The sequence below is a fragment of the Ranitomeya variabilis genome, chromosome 2 (assembly GCF_051348905.1).
Source record: "Ranitomeya variabilis isolate aRanVar5 chromosome 2, aRanVar5.hap1, whole genome shotgun sequence".
Classification (NCBI taxonomy): domain Eukaryota; kingdom Metazoa; phylum Chordata; class Amphibia; order Anura; family Dendrobatidae; genus Ranitomeya; species Ranitomeya variabilis.
In genome coordinates, this window is record NC_135233.1 from 341,684,395 (window position 1) to 341,699,314 (window position 14,920).

The 14,920-nt window shown below is 44.6% G+C and overlaps 1 long non-coding RNA gene across 1 annotated transcript in view; it reads left to right on the forward strand.

Moving 5' to 3' along the window:
- The window catches only part of LOC143809392 (uncharacterized), a 344,523-nt gene that overhangs the window by 318,233 nt on the left and 11,370 nt on the right, over positions 1-14,920 (forward strand). Inside the window, exon 3 of the long non-coding RNA XR_013222262.1 lies at positions 3,728-3,839. This is a non-coding gene — a long non-coding RNA (uncharacterized LOC143809392). The remainder of the gene's footprint in view (positions 1-3,727; positions 3,840-14,920) is intronic.

Sequence of the window (14,920 nt, forward strand, 5' to 3'; positions counted from 1 at the left end):
GTACCAGTGTCCCGAGACAATGTGCCCGATTTGTATATAGTCAATCTTCAGGATCTCTAGGGGTGCAGACATTCGAATGGTCTGAACTGGAGCCCATTGTTCAGGGCTCTTACTCAGACCCCAAGGCCGAAACTTGAAACATGCCTCAATCACCATGTCTTTCAAGTCAGGATAATACACCAGGTGCTGAAACCATTTGTATGTCTTGTAGCTTCCAAAATGGGCACCCCTCTCATTGGCTTCCTGAGCAGCCACCCGCCCCAATGTCATTGGAATGACTATCTGCAATTGCAATTCTGATGGTAAGTAAACAGCTCGACATGGTAGCCCTTGAGTAACACTCAGCTTATCCAACTGTCTCAATAGCTTCTAACCCTCTGGTGTCAAACAGGGTTTGTTCCGATGCCCTTGGCCAGACATTACTCCGAACCCACTCTTTCACTCTCCATAGATCCAGACAATCATCCTGAATTTTTCCCCAGTCAGCCAAAGTCTTCCCCAACCCCATCGGCATTCCAGAAGTCACCCCACTTGAATGAGCCAAGTTTTGGAATGCGGGTAATCGACTGAGATTCGGGGCTTCAGTGTCCTCTAGCTCCTTATGCTGTGCTCCACATTGGGTATGTACATGACATTAGGGTATCTGTGAGTCAAAAGTAGCTTAGATGTTAGTTAACCTACTCCCCATCCATTCACCATACCCACCTCTTTCACCGAACCCTTGCCCAAATACCTGATGCGGTGACCATTGCCGAATAAATCTTTACACTGAAATTGGATTAAATTGTCACAGCAGCCTTTATTAACATTTAATAAAACGATTTAACAATAAAGTCCAAAAGAGGGGGTGTGGTCCTCGAAGCCCCAAAACCTAATCTTAAGTATCCACAGCCCACCGTGGCCCCAGGTCATGTCTTACCCCCAGCCGCTATGCACCAGCTTGGGGGCAGATAATAACCAACCTGTCCAAACCACTAAACAATTGACGGGTCCCTTGATTAACCCTTACATAGGATTGAACAGACCCTGTCCAACCGAAATTCCTTAGGGGAGTCCAGGACCACGTGAGATCCCCCCCCTACCAATCCACCATTTCCATTTCCACCAACTTCGAGGACCTTCCCCCCCACGCCACGCTGCCATGACATGATATTAAAATTTACAAGCAAAAAGTAAACAACCACCCCAATAATCTTTGACATCTCGACCCCATATAAGCATGACATAAACACTGACTAAATTACAGGGAGGGTGGGTGGGAGCTTCTAACAGGTGGGTACCTGACTGTTTGTCCCACCAATATGGCTGCACTATTTATAAACCCGCCTTTTTTGAATCCCTCTGCCCCACCAAAACAGTGATCCCATCACTTCAGCATTCCCATTAACCCTTTATTTACTTTTAAAACCAAAACGCTCCTTATCATCCCACGTCTCCTTGTCATGCCGGCCTCCATTTAAAGGGCCGGTGGCCCAGTACGGCCTCACTCACTCACTGCTAATATATCCCACACTACAGTGCAGTACCCCATGCTCCTTCCTAGTCAGATAGAGATTCACTTAAGTTCTTCAAGACCAGTTTGACTCGTTGTCAGCAGCCCACTCCTCACTATATGCCTACAAGAATCATGCCTCCTTCAGCTCTATTTATGCCACTGTAACTACTCACTGAAAGTGAAGAATCTTCCTTGTATGTTAGTCACACAGTCAATGTGTGATTGTGCTACTTCCTTTCCTGTTTCTGTACTCCGGCATTTAGAGGCTAACTGGCTTCTGCACCTTTGATTCCTTATCACAGCACACGTTTCACTTGTGGTCTGTACATATCTGATGGTTCTTGCTACTGCAATAACTCCATCATAACTGGCTAACAGTAACTAGCTTTCTGCACAAGTGCCCCAGTAACTGCTCCCCACCTGGGCTGGCTTTAAATTGTAACCCTGTCCTAACTAGGCTAACAAGGCTAACAAGCTGGTGCAGAGCATAGAACACATAAAATCAGCAGACTATGTCACATAATGCAAATTATGTCTTCAGAGAGGAAGAGGACTAGAACTCTAGTGCCACCTATTGGAAGTAGCAATCCAGTCAATGTCGACCCTTTAACGAGCCTTGTCACATGACTTAGGATTAGTGTTGAGCGATACCTTCCGATATTCGAAAGTATCGGTATCGGATTGGATCGGCCGATACCGGCAAAATATCGGATCTCGCCGATACCGATACCCGATACCAATACAAGTCAATAGGACACAAATATCGGAAGGTATCCTGGATGCTTCCCAGGGTCTGAAGGAGAGGAAACTCTCCTTCAGGCCCTGGGATCCATATTCATGTAAAAAATAAAGAATAAAAATAAAAAATATGGATATACTCACCCCTCCGGCGGACCCTGGACCTTAGCGATGTAACCGGCAGCCTCCGTTCCTAAGAAGGCAGAGTGAAGGACCTTCGATGACTTCGCGGCTTGTGATTGGTCGCGTGACCGCTCATGTGACCGCTCACGTGACCAATCACAAGCCACGACGTCATCGCAGGTCCTACACTCACTGCATTCTTAGGAACGGAGGCTCCCGGTTACACCGCTAAGGTCCAGGGTCCGCCGGAGGGGTGAGTATATTCATATTTTTTATTTGTATTATTTATTTTTTACATGAATATGGATCCCAGGGCCTGAAGGAGAGTCTCCTCTCCTCCAGACCCTGGGAACTTCCGATTCCGATTTCCGATATCACAAAAATATCGGAACTCGGTATCGGAATTCCGATACAGCAAATATCGGCCGATACCCGATACTTGCGGCATCGGAATGCTCAACACTACTTAGGATAATAGCCAAACCAGATCTCAATTTGCAGACGCTGTGTTTCAGGGTACTGCCCCTCGTCAGTGCAAAGTGGAGATCTGGTTTGGCTGATTGAGAGGCGTCTGACCGGGATCCAAGAAGTATCATTTCTCCTTGCGGAGAGTGACATGATAAGCATGTCGAGGTGACATGTGACAAGGCTCGTTAAAGGGTCGACATTTACTGTTAGGATTGCTACTTCCAATAGGTGGCACTAGAGTTCTAGTCCTCTTCCTCTCTGAAGAGACAATTTGCATATTTCCCAGAGGAGCATTGCGGCTTTAAGTCTCCTCACCTCGACATGCTTATCATGTCACTCTCCACAAGGAGAAACGATACTATGTCACATAAAACAGCAGATCCACATAATAACATGAAATAAATTTTCAGAGACCTTGTTTGGACGATTTCTCCACCTTTACACAGTTAGAAACACAACTGTATTTTCTAGCTGCATTTTTTTACCCCCCATAGACGCCTAGAGAGATAAAGGACACCAAATACGCAGTCTGTTTCTAGCAGTATTCCACCAGGGGGAGCTATAAGATTGTATTTATTCCAATTACTTTACCAAGTTTTACAATTATGTAAATGTTTTTGAACAAGTAGAAATATACAGCTCCATATATCATGTTACTATAGTGGACAAGAAGACTTTAATCCTTCTATTTCACACTTGAAACGATACACATAGTATATTGTTAAGAGTCGGTTTATATCCCAATAGTTGTCCAAGCATAACATTAGTGGCCATTCAGCTCTCATGTGATGAAACGTCCATGAAAGAGAATCTGTCAGAAAGACTGTACTACTAAAGCTAGTGGTCTGGTTTTACAGCTGTTAATATAAATGTAAAAAGTATACCTTTCTTGTCTTTTTGTAGTTTGATGTGCCATCAATGAAAAATTAAAATTTAAAGTTGCATGCAAATTACCCTGAAAGTGCATTGGAGGGGTGTCAACCCACTCAGATTATATCAATTTACATCAATTCAGGTAAGGACAGAAACCGTTTTCCTAGCTCTTCTATACAGTCATGCTAGTGGCTTCAGTAATAAAATTGTCCTAATAAATTTCCATTAGGATGTAGCAAAAAGCCTACAGAAAAACAACTGTTATGTTTGTGTTTAAAATAAAGGAGTTCTCCGGGAATAGAAATAATTTCATAAATAATGCATAGTATTTTCATAATTAACTTTATCAAATCATGCTTGTTTTCTCTAGGGAGCTATAAGACAGCTGCCTGCGAGCATGTGCATTGAGAAACTCCACTGCTGTGACTTGAAGATATTTTCATGTAACGTATAACGTAATATTGGTTATCTTCAGGTCATAGCAGCTGCTCAGCATTTAGAAGGACACGCTGGACAGCAGTGTGAAGAGCCTCTTTTTATTTCTGCTACCCTGGTATTTTCAGTATTAGGTCACACGGACAGCAGTGTGAGCAGCCTCTTCTTCCCTCAGCTCTCCTGGTATCTCCGATATTAGATCAGATAGACATGATGGACAGCAGTGTGAGCAGCCTCTTCTTACCTCGGCACCACTGATATTTCTAGTATTAGATCAGATAGACAGGGTGGACAGCAGTGTGAGCAGCCTCTTCTTACCTTAGTACCCCTGATATGTCCAGTATTAGATCAGATAGACAGCACGGGCAGCAGTGTGAGCAGCCTCTTCTTACCTCAGTTTCCCTTGTATATCCAGTATTAGGTGAGATAGATATTGTGGACAGCAATGTGAGCAGCTTCTTCTCAACTCGGCACCATTGGTATCTACAGTGTTAAATAACATATACAGAAGGACAGTAGTGTGAGCAGCCTCTTCTAACCTCAGCATCCTTCATATCTCCAGCATTAGATCAGATAGACAAGGTGGACAGCAGTGTGAGGGCCTGTTCTTAACAGAACACCCCTGGTATTTCCAATATTAGATCAGATAGACAGGGATGATAGCAGTGTGAGCAGCAGCCTCTTCTTACCTCGCCTTCTTACCTGGTATCTCCAATATTAGATCAGATAGACAGGGTGGACAGCAGTGTGAGCAGCCTGTTCTTACCTCAGCTCCACAGGTGTCTACAGTATTAGATAACATAGACAGAGTGGACAGCAGTGTGAGTGGCTTCTTCTTACCTCAGCACTCCTGGTATAACTAGTATTAGATAACCTAGACAGGGTGGACAGCAATGTGAGCAGCCTCTTCTTACTTCAACACCCCTGGTATCTCCAGTATTAGATAACAGACCGTGTGGACAGAAGTGTGAGCAGCCTCTTCTTACCTCAGCTCCCCTGATATCTCCAGTATTAGATAACAAAAACAAGGTCACCTTCGTAAACAAAACAAGTATGACATGATAATTAAAGTTACATTTTTTAGGAATTTATTTATTTATAATTACCTTTTTATTTCTTTTTGTTGCCGTTCTCAGAGAGCAATTTTAATGAAACTGAAATGTTATGGACTGATAGAAGCTGGATTAACAGAATGTATAGTGTTAAAGGGAACCTGTCACCACCAAAATCGGTGGTGAGGTAAGCCCACCGGCATCAGGGGCTTATCTACAGCATTCTGTAATGCTGTAGATAAGCCCCCGATGTATCCTGAAAGATGAGAAAAATAGGTTAGATTATACTCACCCAGGGGAGGTCCCGCTGCTGGTCCGGGTCCGGCGCCTCCCATCTTCATCAGATGACGTCCTCTTCTGGTTTTCACGCTGCGGTTCCTGCACTGGCGTACTTTGTCTGCCCTGTTGAGGGCAGAGCAAAGTACTGCAGTGCGCAGGTGTCGGGCCTCTCTGACCTTTCCCGATGCCTGCGCACTGCAGTACTTTTCTCTGCCCTCAACAGGGCAGACAAAGTACGCCTGCGCCAGAGCCGCAGCGTGAAGACCAGAAGAGGACATCATCTGATGAAGATGGGAGGCACGGACCCGGACCTGCAGCGGGAACGCCCCTGGGTGAGTATAATCTAACTTCTTTTTCTCATCTTTCAGGATACATCGGGGGCTTATCTACAGCATTACAGAATGCTGTAGATAAGCCCCTGATGCTGGTGGGCTTAGCTCACCTTCGATTTTGGGGGTGACAGGTTCCCTTTAAGTGCATTGGTGTCTTTTTGGTCCTCATCTGTATACCATTTATGCAACTGTATAGAATAGAGAAGTAGATTAAGTTTTCCTACGCAGAAGGCCACCACTAAAGAACATATACCTTGTGCTGTGTTTGTTTTAAATGAGTCCTCATGGCAGAGAGATGTCATGGTAGCTATCCAGATTGTGGCCACAGCCTCATAGACCCAACAGTGGCTACAAACCCACTGTGCACTTTGCCTTATATTCCCTAGCAGTCAGCGCTAACCATGTTCTCTGTGAAGTGGGCCCCAGAAAATAAACATTGTCCTATGACCTGCGCTAATAACTGAGCCAGAACATCTCTGCAATAACCATTGTCTAGATACTAATGGAAAGAACATCTGAGAATGGGCACATGGCATTTTGGAGAATGTCTTTTTGTGATCTTACAATAAAGATGCCAAAGTTTCATGAAGAAACAGGCTGTTAGCACGCAGGGAGTCACAGAACCAGAAGATGAGAAGCAGATGCCTTCAACAGCTGCACAACGCAAACACTGCAAATGGGAGGGGAGAAAATATGTAGGATGCAGTAAAACATGCCATCTTTTGGTTATATGCACCCTCAATGGAATCTGTCCTGTAAGCGTCTTCAAACTTACAATATGCAAATTGCCTATTCTGAGAAAAAGAGGACTTAACTCTATAGCGCCACCTATTGGAAGTAGCGATTCTACAAGTCACAATCAACCCTTTAACGAGTCGTGCAATATGACTTAGGATAAAAGCCAAATCAGTATCTCAATTCGCAGACACGGTGTTTCGGGCTGTGGACCCTCATCAGTGTGAAGCATGAGAACTGATTTGGCTAGGTGAAAGGCTCTGGACTGGGGTCTAAGGGGTAACTTTTCTCCTTATGGAGAGTGACATACTAGCTGGCTTGTCAAGGTAAGGAGGCTTATTCGCCGTGCAATGCTCCTCTGGGAAATTAAATATGCAAATTGCCTCTTCTGAGAAAAAGAGGACTTAACTCTATAGCGCCACCTGTTGGAAGTAGCGATCCTACAAGTCACAATCAACCCTTTAACGAGTCGTGCAATATGACTTAGAACGAAAGCCAAATCAGTATCTCAATTCGCAGACACGGTGTTTCGGGCTGTTGGCCCTCGTCAGTGCGAAGCATGAGAACTGATTTGGCTAGGTGAGAGGCTCTGGACTGGGGTCTAAGGGGTAAGGTTTCTCCTTATGGAGAGTGACATACCAGCTGGCTTGTCAAGGTAAGGAGGCTTATTCGCCATGCAATGCTCCTCTAGGAAATTAAATATGCAAATTGCCTCTTCTGAGAAAAAGAGGACTTAACTCTATAGCGCCACCTGTTGGAAGTAGCGATCCTACAAGTCACAATCAACCCTTTAACGAGTCGTGCAATATGACTTAGGATAAAAGCCAAATCAGTATCTCAATTCGCTTACAAGACAGTCTCAAGCAAAGACTTGAAAATGCAATCCATAGAGAGTGTTCACTTCATGAGAGCAGATCTGCATATTGGTTCTCGGTCCAGTATACCCAGGCACAGCTTTAATGATTTATATGTTGAACATTATGTTCCAGAATTTTTTTGTTAATATTTTTATAATTCAACCCATTGTTTGTGTTGTTTGTTCTTTACGTGTAATTTTATGCTATTCTTGTTGACTATCCTTTATGTTTACTAAAGTTGCCCCATTTTCTTTCAATACAGGTATGGAGTTTACACTAGTCTAGATTAACTTGACTCAAAAACTTTGTAAATATTGTGCATTACTTATTTTGTGATAACTGTTATAACTAATTATAAAGGTTAATCCCAGCTCAAGAACCGCATAGTATGGGGCAAGAGAAACAGGGGAGCAATCCTGCTCCATATGTAAGGGGCATCCCCTGAGGAAGGAAAATTTCAGAAACACGCTTTGGGGTGGGCGGGAGACGGCATGGCATCCTTTGTATTTCCATCTGGTATGTTGCCCCTACACCTGTAATTCATATCTATGTACTCTTTATGGTATATTTCCATGTTAACTCCCCATGATCTATCTATCTATATACATATACAGTTGTGGCCAAAAGTATTGACACCCCTGCAATTCTGTGAGATAATACTCAGTTTCTTCCTGAAAATGATTGCAAACACAAATTCTTTGGTATTATTATCTTCATTTAATTTGCCTTAAATGAAAAAAACACAAAAAGAATTGTCCTAAAGCCAAATTGGATAGAATTCCACACCAAACATAAAAAAGGGGGTGGACAAAAGTATTGGCACTGTTCGAAAAATCATGTGATGCTTCTCTAATTTGTGTAATTAACAGCACCTGTAACTTACCTGTGGCACCTAACAGGTGTTGGCAATAACTAAATCACACTTGCAGCCAGTTGACATGGATTAAAGTTGACTCAACTTCTTTCCTGTGTCCTTGTGTGTACCACATTGAGCACGGAGACAAGAAAGAAGACCAAAGAACTGTCTGAGGACTTGAGAAACCAAATTGTGAGGAAGCATGAGCAATCTCAAGGCTACAAGTCCATCTCCAAAGACCTGAATGTTCCTGTGTCTACCGTGCACAGTGTCACCAAGAAGTTAAAAGCTCATGGCACTGTGGCTAACCTGTGGATGGAAAAGAAAAATTGACAAGAGATTTCAACGCAAGATTGTGCGGATGTTGGATAAAGAACCTCGACTAACATCCAAACAAGTTCAATCTGCCCTGCAATCCGAGGGTACAACAGTGTCAAACCGTACTATCCATGGCATCTGAATGAAAAGGGACTGTATGGTAGGAGACCCAGGAAGACCCCACTTCTTACCCCGAGACATAAAAAAGCCAGGCTGGCGTTGGCCAAAACTTACCTGAAAAAGCCTAAAACGTTTTGGAAGAATGTTCTCTGGTCAGATGAGACAGAAGTAGAACTTTTTGGGCAAAGGCATCAACATAGCGTTTACAGGAGAAAAAAAGAGGCATTCAAAGAAAAGAACACGGTCCCTACAGTCAAACATGGCGGAGGTTCCCTCATGTTTTGGGGTTGCTTTGCTGCCTCTGGCACTGGACTGCTTGACCGTGTGCATGGCATTATGAAGTCTGAAGACTACCAACAAACTTTGCAGCATAATGTAGGGCCCAGTGTGAGAAAGCTGGGTCTCCCTCAGAGGTCATGGGTCTTCCAGCAGGACAATGACCCAAAACACACTTCAAAAAGCACTAGAAAATGGTTTGAGAGAAAGCACTGGAGACTTCTAAGGTGGCCAGCAATGAGTCCAGACCTGAATCCCATAGAACACCTGTGGAGAGATCTAAAAATGGCAGTTTGGAGAAGGCACCCTTCAAATATCAGGGACCTGGAGCAGTTTGCCAAAGAAGAATGGTCTAAAATTCCAGCAGAGCATTGTAAGAAACTCATTGATGGTTACCGGAAGTGGTTGGTCGCAGTTATTTTGGCTAAAGGTTGTGCAACCAAGTATTAGGCTGAGGGTGCCAATACTTTTGTCTGGCCCATTTTTGGAGTTTTGTGTGAAATGATCAATGTTTTGCTTTTTGCTTCATTCTCTTTTGTGTTTTTTCATTTAAAGGGCCACTGTCACCCCCCCAGCCGTTATAAACTAAAAGAGCCACCTTGTGCAGCAGTAATGCTGCAGTCTAACAAGGTGGCTCTTTTAGTTTTTGATTCATTTATTACCTCAAAAAAGCGTTTTAAAAATTGGCCACACATACCAGATATTGTACCAGGAGGCGGTCCGAAGCGTCCTGTATGAATCCCCCAACTGCCGTCACTCTTCTCTTCAGGGGCGATGGTACCCGCCCCCTGAGCGCTGTTATCTTCTGAAATCCGGCACCTGCGCTGTGCGTGCCTGCCTGGGGCCTGCGCAGTGTTCATTGTCAGTGCGGCCACACTGTTGCTGAATCCCCCGCCCCGCACTGTTATTCATTATGAACAGTGCGGGGCTGGGGTTCCTGGGAAGGCGGGGGAGCTGGGGAGCGTCGGAGCTGGGAAGCGTCTAAACAGCGCAGTGCGCATGCCCAGGAACCCCAGCCCCGCACTGTGCATAATGAATAACAGTGCGGGGCGGGGGATTCAGCAACAGTGTGGCCGCACTGACAATGAACACTGCGCAGGCCCCAGGCAGGCACGCACAGCGCAGGCGCCGGATTTCAGAAGATAACAGCGCTCAGGGGGCGGGTACCATCGCCCCTGAAGAGAAGAGTGACGGCAGTTGGGAGCTTCATACAGGACGCTTCGGACCGCCTCCAGGTATAATATCTGGTATGTGTGGCCAATTTTTAAAACGCTTTTTTGAGGTAATAAATGAATCAAAAACTAAAAGAGCCACCTTGTTAGACTGCAGCATTACTGCTGCACAAGGTGGCTCTTTTAGTTTATAACGGCTGGGGGGGTGACAGTGGCCCTTTAAGACAAATTAAATGAAGATAATAATACCAAAGAATTTGTGATTGCAATCATTTTCAGGAAGAAACTGAGTATTATCTGACAGAATTGCAGGGGTGTCAATACTTTTGGCCACAACTGTATCTACTGTTGTTATGATGATGAGTTTCACATGGATTGTCTGGGTAGATATGATCACCATTATGGACTTGTTACATACGGAGCAGGATTGCTGCCCTGTTTCTCTTGCCCCATACTATGCGGTTTGTTGTCATTTTTAGCCCATTTATCTGTCAGTGATCTTTTTGAATATCAATACAAATTTTGCATTATTTGTTTATTTTGGACTTCTGCACTGTGGCTCTTTTGTGGTGTTGTTTTGTTTAAATATATAGTGTGTCCCACACCATTCCATTACATAGGCTACATTGATTTATATATGATTACATTCTGTTGAATTATAATGATTAGATTTTTTGTTAATAGCCTTATGTGTTTTTCCTGTTTCTATGTGCCCATGTTGAAGAATGTAAGCAGAATTTTCCTGATCAAAACCGGACTCCTTTCGTAAGAAATCTGCTCACGTTTTTACGTGTTTTTATAGCTTTTTTTTTGCTCTTTTTTTCCGGAGCGTCCCAATACAATTATATAGCGGCAAAATCATCAAAATTCTGCCAAAATTAATGAACATGCTGCGTTTTTTTCCGCGATGCGTTTTTTTTGCGGAAAAAAACGCAGCATGGGCACAATGCGGAATTCCATTAAAAATAATGGGATGAGTTTTGTAAGCGTTTAAGCATTTTCACAGCGAAAAAACGTGGAAAAAAATGCGGGAAAAAACGCAACGTGTGCACACAGCCTTAGGCCTCTTTCACACGTCAGTGTCTCCGGTACGTGTAGTGACAGTTTTCTCACGTACCGGAGACACTGACACACGTAGACCCATTCAAATGAATGGGTCTATGCACATGTGCGTGTTTTCACACGGACCGTATGTCCGTGCTGAAAACACGTCGACATGTCCGTTTTCCACCGGCAGCACGGACCACAATACGTCCTGCACACGTGCACACGGAGAACAGTGTGCACTCTCCTCCGTGTGCACGTACCGCCCGCAGGAGAGACAGCGCTACACTTAGGCTACGTTCACATTTGCGGTCAGCGCCGCAGCGTCGGGCGCCGCAGCGGCGCCGCATGCGTCATGCGCCCCTATATTTAACATGGGGGCGCATGGACATGCGTTGTGCTGCGTTTTGCGCCGCATGGCCGCAAGCGTTGGACGCAAGAAACGCTTCAAGTTGCATTTTCTTTGCGTCCAACTTTCGGCCAAAAAGGACGCATGCGGCGCAAAACGCAGCGTTTTAGCGTGCGTTTTGCCGCGTTTTTGTTTGCGTTGTGCGCTGCGGCGCCGACGCTGCGGCGCACAACGCAAATGTGAACGTAGCCTAAGCGCTGTCCCCCCCGCATGTGGTGCTGAAGGCGGAATTCATCTCTTCTTCCCCGCCGGAGAGAAGAGATGAAAGATCTTTTTTTTTTTTTTTTCTGGGGGGGGGGTGAAAAATAAAGTTTGCATGTGCCCCCGCGTCCCCCCCCCCCCCCTCAGTGCGCCGCCTGGCCTCTTGCCGCAGAAATACTCACCCGGCCAGCTCCTGCGATGTCTCCTGTGTCCTCTCCGCGCTGCCAGCTTCTCCTGTGTGAGCGGTCACGTGGTTACAGTCAGTGAATAATCCCGGACTGTAATGAGCGGTCCCACGTGACCGCTCACACAGGAGAAGCTGGCAGCGCGGAGAGGACACAGGAGACATCGCAGGAGCTGGCCGGGTGAGTATTTCTGCGGCAAGAGGCCAGGCGGCGCACTGGGGGGGGGGGGGGGGGACGCGGGGGCACATGCAAACTTTATTTTTCACCCCCCCCCCAGAAAAAAAAAAAAAAAGATCTTTCATCTCTTCTCTCCGGCGGGGAAGAAGAGATGAATTCTGCCTTCAGCACCACATGCGGGGGGGACAGCGCTTAGTGTAGCGCTGTCTCTCCTGCACGGTCCGTGTGGTCCTCAGGGGTCACACGGGCGGCACACGGATGCCGCACGTATGTGCCACTTGAGCACACGGACATACGGACACGGATATCTCCGGTACCGGTTTTTCCCGGTACCGGAAATATCAGGACGTGTGAAAGAGCCCTTAATGTCTGAAGGGACTTGTGTGAGTCTCCTTCCAGATGACCAGAATCTGTTTGGGTTTTCGTCTCTTTAGTCAAATTTGCCAAAGTAACTACATACATAAACAAAACCATTTACTCAATAAATCATGAATGCCTATGCTACAGCTGAGATAAGTGGAGTGTTTTTATTTTTATTGTGTATGGTTTTGTAGAATCAAATAAAACATAATATTTTGCTGTGTTTTCCCCATACCATAAACGGTATGACACAGATATGCCTCGCTGTATTCAAACAGGTGTTTGATTCCGTTGTTTTGTGGTTATTTTTCTTCAAAAATATTCCATATGTAAAACAATGTTAAAACACAAACAGTCTGCACTTAGACGGGGCATTGTGAAGCTTCTTCTTTCATATTTCCCTTACATGGCTCCTAATGACAGGAACTGGATTTGTGTTTTACATCAGCGTATAATAAATATACATTTTTACATGGTCTGTATTCATTCTAAAGGCTCAGTGAATCCATGTTAAAACCGACTTTTAGTCTTCAACGCTATAAAAAATAATGATAAAGTTAACATCCATAAGTTACATAAAGAGAAAATTAGAAACAAAATTGCTGAAAGTCATTCTTACATGGGAATTCCCAATGAGTTTGGTCAGTGCCAGTTTTTAGGATTAAAGTTTGGTCCAAGTTTCATCGTTTTTTCTCAGATGAAAATCAAACAAAAAGCAAAAAAAGTCTGTATCTTTATCAATCTAGCAGTCCATAAAAAATGGAAAGCACTCAGATTTCATACAAATACTGTCCAATTTTTTCACAAACCCAAAGATTTGCATTGACGAGTTTGATCTGACACTCGGATCTATATAGGACGTCTCCACGCCTTTATGCGTACTGCTTGGTCTATGAAAATGCACTGATATCTCAATAGCTCAATTCTCTACTAAAGATCTGAGAGCTATCCGTGAAAAATGCATATGCCTCTTGTACATGGACATGTGAATGAGCCCTTAATCATAAATACTGAACCATGTAGGTTTATTAGTTAAAAGGCTGATGGTGGAACATCAGAATGAGCAGCTTGACTTAAACTCTGTAGTCCATTGAAGGAGCTCTATGCAGAGTATTTAAATTGTGATGACTTTACTTATGACTCTACCCATCAGTGCTAGGCCATCTAGTAGCATTGCAAATGCTAAAATAAGCCTTGTAATTTATCACATTGTTACATAGAACAAAAGAAACTATCTCTCAACTTCTACCGAGTAGAGGTAGCACTGCCCTATAAGTCAACGTTCAAATCTTTATCAAGCCTTGCAACATGTCCAGAGATAAAAAAAACTCTTTATAGACAGTGCAGCTTGGCGTATTTGCCTGTCATCAGTGTAGAGCACAGTCTGGCAATGCTTCATGGGACAAAAATATGCGTTGTGAGAAATTTTTGGTCATGTAAGAGGCTCTGTTCTGAGTGTCTAGTCTACAACTCTTGACTCCATACACAACTCAAGACTGGTGCAGTTGTAAAGTGGCCACGAGCAGTAGTCATGACCGAGCTATGTTCCGGTTTATGCTCTTGCATTTTACAGGAAAACAGTGTCCCAGTCCCAGTGTGATGTCAGGTGTGGGGTACATCACACTCACTTGTAGGCCGTAGGCCTCTGCTGTCTCCAGGCCTCCATCCTCAGGATCCGTCGCACACAATTCAGGGGACACCAAGTTCATTTAACAAACAAACGTTTACTAGTCAGTTCAAGTTCATCAAGTTGTAATTCGTAGGATGGGGCACAGGACTTCAAATTCCTCATTTTGTCAGCACAGCACATCTTCAGCCCTACCATTCATTTCTCCTTGAGCATCCCTTCGCCCACTGGCTCTGTTAGCCCCAGGGATCTCCCTTTCTCATCTGGGAGTGCAACTGGGAACCATTACCTTTTGTAACATGTATAGTGGTTGATCAACTTTGCTGAGGACCAAGGAAAGCCAGTAGGGGTATTACTAGATGAACATCTAACTCTTTGCTAGAGTCCCTGAAGGTGTAGTTAGATTTGGCTTCAGATAAAGCCCAGGTGCTACTCCTGAACAGACTTCAGACACACGACAGCTGACACCCAAAGAGGCAGGTTGTTGGAACAGCCAGGAATGGATGTACTTTGACAAGTATAGGCAGGCACAGCATGGATAGTGTAATACAAGGCAGTTGTAGACAAGTACAACTGGTATACAGACTGACACGACAGGTAAAGGCAAATACAGCTGGTATACAAACTGGCATGACTGGTACAGGAGGTGCGGCTGGTATACAGACTGATACGGCAGGTGCAGGCAGGTATGGCTGGTATACAAATGGATATGGTCGGTGCAGGCAGGAATGGCTGATATACAGGCAGGCAGAGGCTGAAAGGTACAAGCAAGAATGAACAGGAACAAG